This window comes from Triticum dicoccoides, chromosome 1B (assembly GCF_002162155.2).
Source record: "Triticum dicoccoides isolate Atlit2015 ecotype Zavitan chromosome 1B, WEW_v2.0, whole genome shotgun sequence".
Taxonomy (NCBI): domain Eukaryota; kingdom Viridiplantae; phylum Streptophyta; class Magnoliopsida; order Poales; family Poaceae; genus Triticum; species Triticum dicoccoides.
In genome coordinates, this window is record NC_041381.1 from 21,445,580 (window position 1) to 21,460,960 (window position 15,381).

Below are 15,381 nucleotides of genomic sequence, written 5' to 3' on the forward strand. Positions count from 1 at the left end.
CAGTAATTTACCCAAACCCGGGGGGGGGGGGTGCCCCTGCAGGGTTGCACTAAACTCCGCCAGTGCATGTCATACTGATTGGAACACAAGAACAATTATTTTACCCCAGTTAAACATAGAATGTTTAAGCATCAGTACCAGAAACATCACACCTAGCGATTTGCGAGTCTACGACAAGCCTAATACCACTGTTCATATTATTTGCAGGAGGCTCCTCATCTGATCGGAGCAAGTAGCAAAAGTAGGGAAGCACACACCTTGGTTATTGCTGAGCAGCGGCATCATATCCCAATGCTTTGAGAGGAGTAGTGAGGATGTGGGCTATGAAAGAAGATAAGTGAGGCTGTGGTGTAGATTTATACTGTATTTTTGTTGTTCCTCTACCTTTGTTGCTTCGTTCCCAACGTCAGCCATGGTTATTTTGACAGAATGAGTCCAAATTACAGCAGTTATCCTGTCGATTAGATCTAGGCCTGGCCGCCACCAGACCTATAAAAAAGGATTTTTTAGGAGCGCTTGCATGGGTTTCAACATTATTAAGGTTCCCTAATTGAACTGTTAAAAAAAATCTGAAGTAATCCAAAGAAGGGATTGACTATTCGTCATCATGGGTGAGGAATAGTTATTCTTCACCCCCTCTATTTTATCATCAATGCATCGTACTTTTATGCCTTTAAATTTTGTCTTATTTCATACATAAAAAGAGAACATAAGAAAATATATAATTGTTGTAAAACATATTTTATGTTATGAAAATTCAAAAAAAAAATTTATGTTACATAAAATTACAAACGTAAAAACAATGTGTAAAATATACATAAAATGCAATTTTTCTAGTCTTATGACCTATATTTTTGTTTTCATATGTCAAATTTACGTAGTGAATCAATATGAATGTAAATATTTGTATTCCAAATGTAATTTATTTTTGAAAGATCGTAAGATTACCTTAGGTGAAGAATAATTTATTCTGCACTCTGGGTGATGAAAATGCTCAATGGAGCTCGGCCTCCAGGGAGGCCAAATTTGAAATGATCGAATTTCAAATTTGCATGTTTCAGTTTTTTTTAAACACAGATATACTTAAAGACATAATGCACAAGTGTGTAAATTTTCAGGATGAAATAGGTGAAAATGGGTGATACTAAAAAACAAATCCGAGGATTTTTAGTAGATGCACTATTCATCCTCAAAGTCCATGAATTTATTTCTTGGCACAGATCGTAGTTCAAGGTATTTCATCCTAAAATTTTACACACATACACATCATTCACATCCTTGTTTATGCCTTTGGTCATCATGGTAATATGTATTTTGTCGTAATGCGCTGACATTCGACTATGATATCAAGTAATTCTTCACCAATTCGTCGATGAAATTGCTAAGTGTTGCTTGTAGCAACGCATGGGCGTTGTCCTAATAATTTGTAAAAGATGTGTATAATATTAATTTAGTCCTTTGGATTTGAACTATGTGAGAAATTTCTACATTAGCAAAAATTCTTAGCATAAAAAGTTGTGTATGTCACAACTAAGGATTCTCATGCATAGGTCGAACAGATGCTAGTGGATCAAGCTAGTAAATTTAAACTGTTATAATAATATTGATGGCAAGGAAGCACACCGAGATAATTAGAAGTTATTCTTTTTGAAGATCACTCTCAGGCATATAGGGTGATGAGCTGGCATGATCAGGTGGGCCTAATGTGACACAGCCCAGGGCCCAGGCCCGGTTAAAACACGACCCAGCAGTTTGGCAGGTGCGTAAACGCTCTTGGAAGGCGGAAAATGCCCCTCTCTCCTTCTCTTCGATTTTCCTCCCTCTCCTCCGTGACCTCTCTGTCCATTGCCGCCAAGAGGTCGCCGCCGCCGCCGACGGCGAATGCGAAGGCGTAGGCGAAGGAAGAACACGCGGAGGGCCTCTTCTCTTCACGCTCCTTCGCCCGCCTCCAAGGTCCCACCCCCTCTCATTCTCTGTCTCTATTTGGTAGTCCCCTCGGGCTTGTGGAACTAGGAGCTCACCCCCTAATGTCGTCCACATCTTTTTTGAGAAAAATCTGTACATATGATTCTCTGATTTTCAAATGATATTTGTAGTTTAAAGTAGAAGTCTGACAGAACACATGTCCAAAACGTCACTCACCTAGTTGTGATATGGAGACAGTAGTAGTATGTGAACAATGGTGCATTCTATTGGATTCCTGTTTAGATTAAGTCCAGTTGCCGTCCTCAAATCAGAAATGACGATCCTCTCATCTTCCACATCGCCAGTCTTGAGACGTAGGCGGTGCAATAATCTACTTTGCAGCAAGTCCAGTGTCTAGGTATGGTATTACCATTAATCTCATGTCTTGTAGGCCCACCTGATCCAGTTTATTCATCAGGATTAAAAAGAGCGATGGAAGCAAAACAATGACCAACAGACCCAGCTAGGGGCTGAAGAACTAATCCGGAAACAGTCACCCACGACAGTGGGACACAGCGAATTCGGAGCTTGATTGCGAGGAATTTGGGCGAAGTTCAGATACACCTAAGGGCCAGCCAGGGACACCGGCAGATAGGGTTTGTAAGAAATATAAGCACACGGTCTAACCCCTATTTCTTACCGGGTTTGCCCCGATACAAGCATAATAGTCTGGAAGTCTCTCGAACCTTGGCTTTATAGCCTTACAAGTGGGATGAGAATGAAAGACAAGGTAAAACAGAGTGGTTAGCCACTGTAGCCTTTGCCGGAAAGTTGAACAACGTCGTCTTCAACAGCATAAAGTACTCTCCTGCGTGAATCTCTGGAAAGACAAGGCTTATAGTCTTCATCATATATAATCTCTGGAAAGGTAAAAGTGTTTGAATCTTACTTATCATCGTATGTTTCATTAGGTTTCCATTTAGATATAGCATAAAGTAGTCTCCCTTTCCATCCTTGTAGCAGCCAACCACGATCTTCAACAACAAAGAATTCCTCATGGGAAACTGAGCTCTTCATTTGTACCATGCTCTTTAAAACGGCTGGATCGACAGGAAGTTGCTAGAACCCAGCCTTGAGGCACCTTGCCTGCCACTGCCTGTAAGTTTCTGGCCTCTCGGTTCTTTCTGCACCTTCATATGCTATGATGTTAAGTGCATCCTGCCCAAATAGGATCCTCTCAATCATCTTTCTTGCTTTATTATCTTGTCGAACATTTGCATCAAGCATGTCGAACATTGAAGAGTAATGGAACATAACCTCTTTGAAACGTTGTATGAAGAAGGGAGAACTGCGTAACCCATTCACGGTGCCAGAAATTAAAATCTTTGGCTCCATCCTCCTCAGAGTTTTGAGCACCTTATCCCCACTATTTACGGCTTCGGTTTCATGACCAAGATTCTTCATCCGGAACATGCAGTTGATTATCAGAACTTCATCCTCGTCAATGTTAAGATCCTCAATTTTAATGGTCTCCCATCTTGAAGCTGCAATGCCCTGATACTGAAAAGGTACCTTGAACATGTTTGCATAATCAGCCAACAATTTCCCAGTCTCCTCAATCATTTCGCAGGGGCGGAAACCTGGCTGGGGAACATCTATACATGTGATCTGAAGCTTAGGGGCTCCCTCTTCTTGCTGGGAAAACCTCTGAATCATTAATGGCCACTGAAGGCCAAAGCCGATACCGAAATCAACGATGTGCACCCTTGGTTGCCCTTGTGAAACATCAAGAATAGCTTAGCCGGCAAAGTAGTGTGACGTCCTTTTGAAAGGGCAGGATGCATGGAAATGGCTGCAAGCGTCTAACCAATCTGTGGTACTTCTTCGCCTCTCCATGAGGTTGCGATAAACCTGACTCCTGATCCCAGCCAAGCGTGCCTCAAGGCCATCCGCCAAGTAAAATGCCAGTCTCTGAGTACAATCACCATCTGCTGAGGGGTGTTGTCTTATCTTCTTTAGGAGTTCACCGGCCTCCAGGTGGTCGTGTTCTGCCACAACTTGTGCGCATTGCACGAGGAGAGTCCTGAGATCAACCAACTCTCTCCTCGGTTGCTTCGTCTGCCATAACTTCTGACGTCCTTTGCTCTGGCCTTTCATCGAGCTCTTGCTGCCTTCCTCTGCCATTCCTCTTCGTGATCTTGTTATTTGTTCGAAACTCTTCCGACCATAGCATAGCAGAATTCGGTCGAATTTTTCATTTCAAATTATTGCACAAGTGGTGAAGGCAAGATGTTTATTGCTCCTTCCTTCCAAGATATCCCAGTCACATGGGTCTGCTACCTCAAAGATTGTGTTTTCGCTCCTCTCTCCTACTTTTGCCTCTGTAGTTAGTTTGGTGATAGAAAGTATGCCATTCTCTAAACATATCACCAGCTTATCAATACTTGGAGCATCCATCCTTGCCTCCTCGACACCTCTCTTACGATGCAAGGCAGGGAAACCACATCTAGAAGTCGGATCAACACTTACAAATGGACGTTTTTGTAGAGAAAGACTCCTATTGCAGGTATATGGACTCAACGGGTTTGTTAAGGGCTGTAACACACTACAAGAAATCTGTTAATAGGTGACAGATCTAATCTGTCATGGATCAGTGAAAAACTATCATGGGTGTCCATCCATGACGAACATGAAATCCGTCGTGTATATCACGTCATAATTTGACATCGTACCGTCCTTGACGGATTTCGACCGTCATGGACCTGCCCTAGGCATGCTCAACTGACGTGCTTGTAACGACGTTAACATGTTTGCCACATCATCATTTGACATGGATCTAACATGGCAACCCATGTAGGAATCATCCCATTTTAAATTTTGGCCCACCAAGTTTCAACAAGGTCCAAGAGTGACAACCCATATAGCCATCAACGCAATTAAAATTTTGGCCCATTAAACTATGGTCCATCCAAGGCCCACTGATTCAATACAAGCGATAAACTCACCTCTCATTTCATTTCTGTTGGTCCATGATATTCTTAAGCCAATATATTTTGTCAGAAAAATATATGCTCATTTCATTAAATAAAATGTAAGTTACATAAACTAACAGGGAAATACACATGTACAAAGCAACAAGGTCTTTCCCTCAAAAAGGAAAGCAAAAAAGATCCCTAAAAACATAAAATTGCAAAGCTCTTGGAGAACACTAAGCTACTCTCCAGCTCCTCAACCGCCGGCGGCGCTCGCCATACGCCAACTAGGGTTAAATCCTCGTGCCTTTGTGGACATGGATCCTGCCGTACTTGTCAAATTCATCAGAGGGAGACACCATTTTTGCAACCATCTTGCCTCGAACCATGGTCCTAACCAGAGATTTGTCTCGACCGATGAAGAGTCCATGGAACCTGTATTACCTGCGTATCGAGAAGCCCTAATAACGGCTTGGAAAATCGGAAACGAAAGGATGGGAGAATTGAAAGGAACAGGGGGAGGGAGACCTGGTGGGACATGCGGCTCACAGCCATCTGAGGATCCCGCCAGTCCTATGCGGCAGAATATCACCAGGCGAGTCTGTAGCGGGACCTCGAGGACGCTTGTAGTTAACTCGCCTGGCCCATCTAGCTTCTGCATGCCCATGAGGGACCAGGTCGCTCGATGCACCAGGTACCGTCCACAGCAACGGCACCGGCGCCGTGTGCACTGGTCTGCCTTCAGGGGAGTCCTCGCCTACTAGACGAGGCTAACATCGCGGCGGCGGATGGTCGGTGCGAGATGCAGAGAAGAAGATGGCCGTGGATGAAAAGTATGTGGCGGCGGCTGCTAATGCGGAGGTTGCGAAATGCAAAGGGGAAGATGCTATGGATTGCGAGGTTGCAGCGGTCGCTACCGGCGTTTGTCTTGGTGTAGTGGCGTCCGCCATGGATGGGGAGGGGGGAGGGTGCAGGATCTGGAAGAGAGCCGACCGAGATCCACTTCCTCCCGATAGAAGATAAGCGACGCCTCTGTCTCATGGGTGGATCGTGGAAACACAAGGAAGAGGGGAGGTTTCCTTGCCGTTGGATTCGGGGGGATCAGACGGTGGCTATCTGCGATCCGTGGGAGGGTTGGGATAACCAATCAGAACGCACGAATTGTCTCATGTGGGATACACGACTTGTGAACCTTAGTGGGCTTTTATACGCTTCAGCCCAGCCGACTGAGGCGGTCTTGAATTTGTCCTATTTTTTTCATTTTCATTAAGGAATAAAGGCACCCTTATAAAGTAACTTGCAAGAACATTTATCATATATGTACCACAATACATTATTTACATGTAATATACTGCTAATATCAGGTTTTGTAGTCTTTCCAATATTTTTAATATGATTTAATATTTTTAATACTTTAAATGAATTTAAGTGCTCTTATTAAAAGTAATTCCATCCTGAACTACTTGTATCTCAAATAAGGTTTAAACTTTCAGAAATAAATATATATAAAGATGTATATTTGTAGTTTAGCTTATGTCCTGGAGATAGATGAAAATATAGAATGTTTGTTAGGGATAACTCGAACTTTTATTTCCAAGCTATCGCGAAAAATGATGATGATATCTAAAACTATTCAGAAATTTATGAAAACCGGTACGGGGTCCTTTCCAGACCTCAGGTGTTTGTGTTAAAGTCTTAGGTAACTTCGGAAAATGTGGACTATAGATTGCTCTGTAAGATATGCATATCTCTGGAAGCTTAGAAACCAAACTATCTTTCGGATGAAAGGGCATGCAAGTGTAGTTGGGCACAAGGTGGACGGTAAGCTAAAAAAAGCATGTGGGCCTACTTTCGATTTAGATTTGGAACATTTTTTTGGCATATCTGAATTAATTTTGCAATAGACAAATAATTTTTTCGAATACATGATTTTCTTTTGTTGGATAACTATATGTTTTAAAACATATGAACACATTTTATGCAAAAAAATATTTTTATTCTTCAAATAACTAATAGACAGGACCTTGTTAAGTAATTTGGTTTGTTATGGATAATTCAAACTCTTATTTGTAACCTATCAAGAAATTGCTTATGTCGAGTGTACAAAAAATTTCAATGCCAACAGATGAATCATGGCCGCTTTGCCTTCAAATCTGACCCATTGCCTCTCAAAACCTTGATTCTTTCTCAGAGATGGTCTCGTTTCTAAGCAGCGTATGTCATAACTTTTGCAAAACCTTATGAAATTTTCACCACATTTTCTGAATGTGATGCGAGGGTACCATGCCAAATTTCATGTTTTTCAGACTCCATTTGCATTTTTTTTCAGAACTAAAAAAAGGGTAATCGCCATGCTCGGGTCATGCCTTGTCACCCTCATGTTTAGAAATCTTCTTTGCTTTTCTTGCATAAGGCCTACATATATACTTGCTAACGTAAATATGATTTTAAACAAATATTGTGAACTTTTCATTCATCTGCATTTGAAAATTGAATTATATTCAGCAAGTGCCTAGAAATTCACTAAATGACTTCAGTATAGCAAACGGACCCCGGGAAATATCAAATTTCCACATGGTTCATCTAATGGCATATGTTGAGTGTACAAAAAAAATTCAAGGCCAACGGATGAAGTAGTGATTGCTTCATCTATCGGTTTTCTTTTTTTCTTTTCGCACGTTCAGGTTTATATTCGTTGTTAATTTTTTTTTAAAATGAATTTATTTTCAGGAAATGTTATACATGTATGAAAAACTTGTATACTAATTGTGCATGATTTTTCTTCTGAATGATTATATATAAATTTATAAAACAATTTTTAATGCACATTGAACAGTTTAAAACCACGTACAATTTAGGAAAAGTTCATATTTGGCTCTTCAAGGTAAACAATAGTGAAAATAAATATATATTTTAAATACACAATATTTGTAATTTTAATACGAGAAAAAGGTAACTTATAAATGAACAAAAAGTTGGAAAAAAGGGGAAAACGAAAAAGGTAGGAAACGCACTAGGAAAATCGCTCAAAGTTTTTTTTTCTTATAAAAAGATGTATGCTATACAGTTGGGCTGGCCCAGTTATGCGCACTGTGCGAGCTATAAGTGTGGATTGTGTGTAGGGTGCGCCTTTTTCCCTTTTCTTTACATTTTAAGTTTTCTGTTTTCTTTTTGGTTTTATTTTTGTACTTTTGTTTATAATTTAAAATATTCGAAAAATGTTGAACAAATATTTGGAAAACTGTTGATCATGTATATAATAATGTTGAACAGTTATTTGAAAATCTTGAACAAGTATTTTAAGGACAATTGTCGATCATTTATATAAAAATGTTGAGCAAGTATTTAAAATATATTTAACAAGTATTTGAAACATGTTGAACAAGTATTAAAAAAATCTTGAACAAGTATTTGAAAAAATGTTGATCATGTATAAAAAATGTTGATCAAGTATTTGAAAAATGTTGAACAAGTACATAAGAATGTAGAATGAAATACAAAAGGAAACAAAGAAGAACCCAAAAAATGGAAACTGATAAAGAAACGAAATAATCCAAGGGAAAAATAAAATGGAAAAAAACATAAGAAGCAAATGAAAAAACCAGGAGAAGAAACAAACAAAAGGAAACAAAAAACCCAAAAAAGAGAGGAGAAACACCAGCTCGACTCGCTTCAAGTAGGAGAAAAATGGAAATGAACCGGACCATGTCGCCTCAAGTATAACACGCTATAGATTTTGTCAAAAATGTTGTACACGGTTATTTTTTTTTTGCGGAAAAACTTTCAGTCTATTCATCTTCAATCATGGTAGTACAACGGACACTAGAAATAATAAAAATTACATCCAGAACCGTAGACCACCTAGCGACGACTACAAGCACTGAAGCGAGCCAAAGGCGCGCCGCTGTCATCGCCCCTCCCTCGACAGAGCCGGGCAAACATTGTTGTAGTAGACAGTCGGGAAGTCGTCGTGCTAAGGCCTCATGGAACCAACGCACCAGAACAGCAACCGCCGCAGATGAAGAGTGTAGATCAAAAGGATCCAACCTGAAGACACACGAACGAAGACGAACGACGAACAGATCCGAGCAAATCCACCAAAGACAGATCCGCCGGAGACACACCTCCACATGCCCACCGATGATGCTACACACATCACCGGAACGGGGACTAGACGGGGAGACCTTTATTCCATCCTCAGGGAGCCGCCGCCGTCTCGCCTTCCTGAACAGGACATAAACCCTAACAAAGCTCGAAAAAAAAAATGAAAGCATAACCCTCCCACCGGCATGGGCCGAGATCCACTCCGCCTCCATGGCCCTAAGGCCACCGGAGACGGGACAGACCGGCACCGGCGCCGGTGGGAGGCAAAGAACCCTAGTTTTGGGGAGGCGGCGGCTGGCTACGAGGCGATCTGAGCGAGCTTTTTTTTTTTACCCAGGAGACTTGGGATCAAATCCCACCCACCACGCTCCTTTTCCTCTGTAATATTGCTTGTTTTATGTTCGTTCCAATGGGATGACCCATCACTTTTTCACGTTATTCATTAGGTCTCAGTTTACGTTATTATTTTGCTATTTTTTTTCCAGTCGTAATAACATGTGGGTCTAACACTTTACTATTCGCTGACATGGGACAATAACCACGAGCGCATTATTCTTGCTATTATTTCTCTCGGTCTCAATGACATGTGGGGCCAGCACTTTACTGTTCACTGACGTGGCCACGAGCGCATATTCTCATATTTCTTGCAGTATTACTATGAGAGTAAAGACATTGACATGCGTGTATTCCTAAGACTAGCCACAATGGAGAATAACATATACTAGTAAAATACACATATCCCTAGACTATGTTACTACCTTTATAGTGGGTAGTAACATAAAGTGTGGTAACATGCAAAGCTTTATTTATTAGGTTATAGACTCATATTGCATTGGGACATATGATGTTACGGTAACTAGCTAAGTTACTGAAATTACCTCTCTCCTCATTAACTCATTGCCACATAAGCAAATTTCCTGAGTTGGACTCGATGTTACTGCTGAAGTTACTCCCACTGTAACTAGTCTAATAGCTCTGAACGACACATGGGTCAAACAAGGAGCATCCACACAACACATAAATAAGAGGAATCCGTGACAGTCCGGATATACTAGTGTATAAGGGAAAAAGGTAGGTCCAATTGGTTAGTCTGTGACAGTTTTCGTGACGGTATATCAATGTTCGTCTTCAAGAGGTTAATGTTTTTATGCTTGTCGTGGTTCTAAGCCTGACAGTAGAGTGGGGGGTAGGTATGGAGAGGCAAGGTCCTAGCTATGGAGAGGTTGTAAACACAAGGAATGTACGAGTTCAGACCCTTCTCGGAAGAAGTAAAAGCCCTACGTCTCGGAGCCCAGAGACGGTCGAGTGGATTATGTGTATATGAGTTACAAGGTGCCGAACCCTTCTGCCTGTGGAGGGGGGGTGGCTTATATAGAGTGCGCCAGGACCCCAGCTAGCCCACGTAGGAGAGGGTTTAAGGTGAGTTAAGTCCGGGGCGTTACTGGTAACGCTCCACATAAAGTGTCTTTACTATCATAAAGTCTACTTAATTACAGGCCGTTGCAGCGCAGAGTGCCTCTTGACCTTCTGGTGGTCGAGTGAGTCTTCGCAGTCGAGTCCTTCAAGGCAGTCGAGTGTGTCTCTCGTTGGTCGACTGGAAGGTGACCTCTTCTAAGGGTGTCCTTGGGCAGGGTACTTAGATCAGGTCTGTGGCCCTACCCTAGGTACATGACCCCATCATTAGCCCCCGAATGGATTGAGGCTTCGAGTGAGGAAGGAGTTGATGTTGTTTCCGATTAACTTTTGCACACTGGTTGTGCGTTGTTCTGGACCAAAGAATCTCTTCGTTGGTAGAGAGCAACTTGTCTTTAGTTGACTCGATCCATTCTCTTCTTTCGTCGAGTGATCTTTCGGGCTTCGACGATTTCCGAGCGACGGATCGCAGGAAATCCCGCGTCTGACAGACCGATCTGCCGTTCGCGGATTCTGCGGGATGCGAAATTTTGGGGAAGCGCGCGAAGCGGAGCAGGCCACGGCGTTCGGATGGGACGGGGCATAGACGCCTCGATCCCCGCGCCGCTTTCTTCGCCACGTATCCCGCCTGCATAACTGTTTCTGGATATGATTAGATCGACCGGGCCCACCTGTCATCCACTCGGAAGGGACCTTATAAATACGCCCGGCGAGGGTTTTTTGTACAGTGCCTCAGCATTCTCTTTCTCTGCTCCCTTCGTCTCCGTCCAGCGCGCTCGCTCTCGCCTCCGCACAACTTCCCCTCGCGCGTCTCACCAGCAATCATGGCCAAGGAGAAGACGGCGGCGCTGGAACGCGCGAAGAAGGCGTCGGCGACGGAGAAGGCGAAGGGGAGATCCACCAGCCGCGGCGGGTCTTCGTCTAGATCCCGCCTGCCGAAGGGCTGGGTCCAAGGAGATTGGATCCAGTCGACCATCACGGAGAAAGATCTCCTCGACATGGCCAACGAGGGCCTGATCCCTCATGGAGCTGCGAGGCTTCCGGGGAAGGAGTGGCAGCCCCAGCCAGAAGAGGGTGAGTGCGTGCTCCTGGCTACCCACGTCGACCGTGGATTTTCTTTGCCGCCGAGTATTTTCTTTCGTGGTTTCTTGAACTTCTTTGGAGCGCAACTCCATCACTTTACCCCAAATTCTATCGCCTATCTTGCCGCGTTCGTGTCCATGTGTGAGGGTTTTCTGGGCTGTCGACCGCACTGGGGCTTGTTCAAGCATATATTCACGTGTCGCTCTCAGACCGTGAAGAAAGCGAGCCCAGGCGACGAAAGGACCCGAGTTGTCCAAATGTGTGGGGGCCTGGGGATCCAGGTGAGGAATAAGAGCACCTTCCCAGCCATGACTTTTCCCGAGTCAGTCAGAGGCTGGCAGTCGACTTGGTTCTACTGCCAGGATCAGTCGACGCCGGGGCAGTCGAGTGGACTCCCTCAGTTTACCATGGACCGAGTGAACAAGCCCTCCTCTCTAAAGTTGATTCCGGAGGAGAAAGCTGACGTGAAGATGTTGATGGAGCGCGTAGTACAGTTGGTTTGGGAGGGAGTGACGGGCATGGATCTCCTGGAGGTTTTCCTTAGGCGTCGTATCCAGCCCCTTCAGTTCCGGAGCCACTGCATGTGGTTGTACTGTGGGACTGAGGACGAGACTCGGGTCCATCCAGAAGCAGTCGACGATGTCACTCTGGAAAGGTGGATGGCTGCCGTTACCGGAAACAAGGATAACCCACGCGGAGCCAGAAGGATTCCTCCACTCGACAACCACAGTGATCCAAACAAGGTATGCCTGCTCTGCTCTCCACTGTTTTCTTGTCATATTCATTTCTGTTTATTCTGCCAATTGGTCGATTGATCTTTGTCTTGATGTCTATCGGGCCCTCACCGAGCTGTACTCGATGCCCAATGGAGCACAGGCTCCGACTGAGGAGGGTGAGGCGAGTGGGGGCGAGAGCCAGGAGGAGGAGTGGGACTCGGACGTTGCTGAGGATGATGACGACGATGACGACGATGACGGTGATGAAGATGATGCTGAAGACGAGGAAGAAGAGGAGGAGGAGGTCGTACCACCGCGCTCGGAAAGGCGGTCGAAGCTTGTCCACGACCCTGCGACTGAACGTGGCAAGGGGGTTGCGACCGTTGCTCAGTCGACCAAGCGTCCTCGGACCACTTCTCCGGCGCCGACTGAAAAGGCGTCGAAGCAGCCCAGGGCGGCTTCGTCAAAGCCGACCAAGCTCCTGCCGAAGATGAAGGTGTCCATCCCCACCATATCAGGGTAATCATACTGCTTAAGACTTCCTATTTTGTGTGAACTTTGTCTCTGGTTGGTGCTGGAGTTAGTCGACTGATTCTTTGGAGTTGCAGTGCTGCTACTTCTGAGACCTCAACCCGGGCTGATGACCATGAGATGGAGGACGCAGCAACCTCAAAACCAGGTACTATACTCTTAACGCCGTTTTTAGTCGACTGACTCATGATCTCTAATCCTGATTCTTTTCTGTAGCTCCACCGAATGTTGTTATCACTCTCCCTGATGATGAAGATGAGGAACCGCTGAAGCACAGAAGGAGTAGGAAAGCGTCTGCCAGCAGGGTGCCCCAGGATGTGACGGTGCCTGAGACTCTGGTTGCGGAGGAGGAGAACACCACTCGACACACTGTGTCCTTCGCAGATCCACTGACGAGTGCTCAGCAGCCCTCCCTCTTCACGACGCACCATGTCCCAGAGGACCAAGCTGGCGCCGCGAAGGAGGCGATACGCCAGGCAGGGATCATGATGGAGCAGTTAAGGACCATCCGGGATGCGAGCCAGGCAGCTTACGACGCTAGTTCCGCCCTTCAAAGCAATGTTCAGGTCAGTCGACCACCGCCTGTTCTGTTAAGATATGCTATCAAAAACTTTTCTTTCTAGAATTTATAGTAGTCACCCAGTGGGTGTGTCGACTTAGACTCCGTGTTAGCGGGGGCACGCTGAGTGCACCCGCTGGGTGTAGTCCCCAAGGCTAAGGTCGACTGCTGGCAGTCGGCCTTAGGCTTTATAATTTCAGTCTTTGCGTCATTCGACTATGTCGACTGGATTTCGCAAACTGGTCGACTGGTCGACTCTGTCTTCAATAGGATTAGTGGGGGCACGCTGAGTGCACCCACTGGGTGTAGTCCCCGAGACTGTGGTCGACTGCTTGCAGTCGATTACAGTCTTAAAGAATACATCTCTCTTTTTTTTTGAGGTCGACTGATCGACTCTATCTTCGATAGGATTAGTGGGGGCACGCTGAGTGCACCCACTGGGTGTAGTCCCCGAGACTACGGTCGAATGCTTGTATTCGGCTGTAGTCTTAGAAACGTGTGATTTTTCCTTTTTCACTCGGAAGTGAATTATATTTGACATTTAGTTGATTGGTTCTTCGCAGAACTCCTGTGATCTTGTGGCTCGCTACTCTGAGCTGGAAAACAAGCATGTTCAGCTCGAGCTGAATTTGAAGCTGGTTCAGGAGAAACTGACGAAGGCAAAGGAGGAGACCGAAGGTATGTTTGGTGAGACCTTGACGACTGACTTTCCCCTTCGTTTGTTTCAAAATCTGATCTTGCTGTAACTTGCAGGTAAGGTAAGGGAGGCCCAACAGAAAAAAGACCTTGAACTAGCTGAGAAGATCAAGCTCGCTGATGAGAAGCTAGCTTCAGTCACTAAGCTTGAACAAGACAATACCAATCTGAAAGCTGCTCTTGGGATTGCCAACAAGGAAGTCAGTCGACTGAAAACTGATAAAACTGCCCTGACCGACCAAGTCAGTAAGTTGACTGGGAAGAAAAATGATCTGGAGGCCTTCCTGAGTGGTCTTGGCAAGAAGCTGTTTCTTATGCTTGAAGGTAAACCTCTATGCTCGGCAATCATTTCCAATCGTGATTTTTTCATTCGACCATCGCCTTGACTCGGTGATCGTCCTTGCAGAATTTTGTCAAAACTTTGAAGAAGAAACTAGCCGGCTGGAACCAAACCTCGACCCCGTCAATTCCCCGGTGAACGACGAAGTTGCCATGAATGTTTTCTGACTGGAGTCCCGTGTTGCAGCTGCCGTGGACTATCTTGCAAGGCTGAAGGTCGCCACATCTCGCATCGACTCGACGCTCTGGCCCGGGGAGACACTTCAAAATGACCTTGAGTCGCTGATGGCTTGCTTGAACACGATCCCTGGTCGAGTGCAGGAGTGGAAAAAGTCCTCGGCTCGGTGCGGTGCAGATGTTGCTCTGTGTCTGGCCCGATTCCACTGCAAAGATGCGCGAGAAGAGAAGCTGGCGGCCCTCCGGGTGGCCAACACCAAGAAACACGACTTCAGGTCCTTTATGGAAACTTTCCTTGCGGCTGCCACTCGGATCGCAGATGGAATTGATCTTGATGAGTTCGTTGCACCTTCCAGCCCTCCACAGGAGGGGTAAAAAACTTCTTTTAAGATCGACGCTTTAAATTTGCCTCGGTATGCCGAGTGGAGTTGTAACCGATAAACCCTAACGGGCATAGCACCCGAGCACTTTCGGTTCCTTTAGATATCGATCCGAACTTGAATTTATCGTTTGAATATGATTGCTTTTGGCTCGAAATGTCTTTTGCAGGTTCAAAGCAGGGCGCTTACTGCAATCGACTTATTCCTTAGTCCACTTAGGTGAGCGCTGGGCTGCAGCTAAGCCCCCGAGTGGAAGTCTGGCTTACCACTCGGTAGGATTTTTATAACTTAGGCGAGTACTTGGACTGCAGCTAAGCCTCCGAGTGGAAGTCTGGCTTACCACTCGGTAGGATTTTTATAACTTAGGCGAGTACTTGGACTGCAGCTAAGCCTCCGAGTGGAAGTCTGGCTTACCACTCGGCAGGATTTTTATAACTTAGGCGAGTACTTGGACTGCAGCTAAGCCCCCGAGTGAGAGGTTTGCTCTTCACTCGGTAGGATTTTTG